This window comes from Physeter macrocephalus, chromosome 4, assembly GCF_002837175.3.
Source record: "Physeter macrocephalus isolate SW-GA chromosome 4, ASM283717v5, whole genome shotgun sequence".
Lineage (NCBI taxonomy): Eukaryota > Metazoa > Chordata > Mammalia > Artiodactyla > Physeteridae > Physeter > Physeter macrocephalus.
Window position 1 is genome coordinate 137047591 of NC_041217.1, and position 1626 is coordinate 137049216.

A 1626-nucleotide genomic window follows, 5' to 3' on the forward strand; every position below is an offset into this window, starting at 1 on the left:
TGCTGAAAATGATCCTTTAGCCCTTGGCCTGCGAGGTAGGGTGGGTGTGGCACTGAATCACAGAGCAGCAGCCTTCTCAGTTTACCCCTTCCAAGTATTTTCTGAGAGTTTCACTACCTAAATGTCTGGGGGGGCTTCCCTGGTGGCGCAGTGGTTGAGAGTCCGCCTGCCGATGCAGGGGACGCGGGTTCGTGCCCCGGTCCGGGAAGATCCCGCGTGTCGCGGAGCGGCTGGGCCCGTGAGCCGTGGCCACGGAGCCTGTGTTCCGCAACGGGAGAGGCCACAACAGTAAGAGGCCCGAGTACCACACACACACACACACACACACACACACACAAATAAATAAATAAATAAATAAATAAATAAATAAATAAATAAATGTCTGGGGAACTCTGAAGATTAAGTGTCTTAAAGATCATCCAGTTCAACCAGTCATCTGAGACTTGAAGCTGGTTGGGTTCTCCATAATTTACTCCTGGTGCAATTGTCTGCTCCTTGTGAGGGTATGTGGTACTGTGTTGCTTTGGGAGATTGTGTTAAAAAAAAACAGGATTTGGGGATATGAGAGAGATTAGATTAAATTCAGAAACAGGGGGAGGTGTTGGGGAGAATCTAAGGGGGTGGTCATAGAGTTTATTGGGGGCGGAGCCATATCCTCGGAATTTTAGTCTGTTTCCTATACAATTATTCAGTACCCATGTGCTGAGCACCCACTAAGTGCCAGGAATTATTCTTTGTGCTGGGGATACAGAGATGAATAAAATATGGACCCTTTTCTGAAGAGACTCTCGGCTAGTGAGGAGACTTACCAGAGAAGAGTCATTACAGTACTAGTGGGTGGTGGGTCTCAGCCTTCCCATCTAGTAAATGGAATAAATGACACCTCAGATCTCCTGTAGTTCCAAAATTTTACCAGCGTATTACTGAAATGTTCCTGACTCCACTAGAGTAAGGTTTGTAATACCAACAATTATCTGGTGGATTTTAATTTGTAAATTCCTTCTCACTTGGCTTTAACTTTTTAGGATGAATGAGCTTCTATCAAAAAGAGGCTTTGTTTTCATTTTAATACTACTGCCTTGAAAAATAGAACACTCGGATACCTTTACTTAGTATCACATAGACGTGTATAAGTTGGGTCCACTTCTTTCTTCTGAAGCATAACCATGTAATTTTTTTTTTTTTCCAGTATGCGGGCCTCTCACTGTTGTGGCCTCTCCCGTTGCAGAGCACAGGCTCCAGACGCACAGGCTCAGTGGCCATGGCTCACGGGCCCAGCCGCTCCGCGGCATGTGGGATCTTCCTGGACCGGGGCACGAACCCGTGTCCCCTGCATCAGCAGGCGGACTCTCAACCACTGCGCCACCAGGGAAGCCCCAAACCATGTAATTTATTAACACGTCCACATTGTTTAACTGGCCAGTAAGGCAGATTCATTCTGGCCCTACCACCAGCCTCATGGAATAAACTTGCTAAGGCCTTTGTAGTTCAACAAGCCTTGGCTTCCAACCCTCATTCATTTTTTTTCTCTTTTTAAACATCTTTATTGGAGTATAATTGCTTTACAATGGTGTGTTAGTTTCTGCTGTATAACAAAGTGAATCAGCTATACATATACATATATCC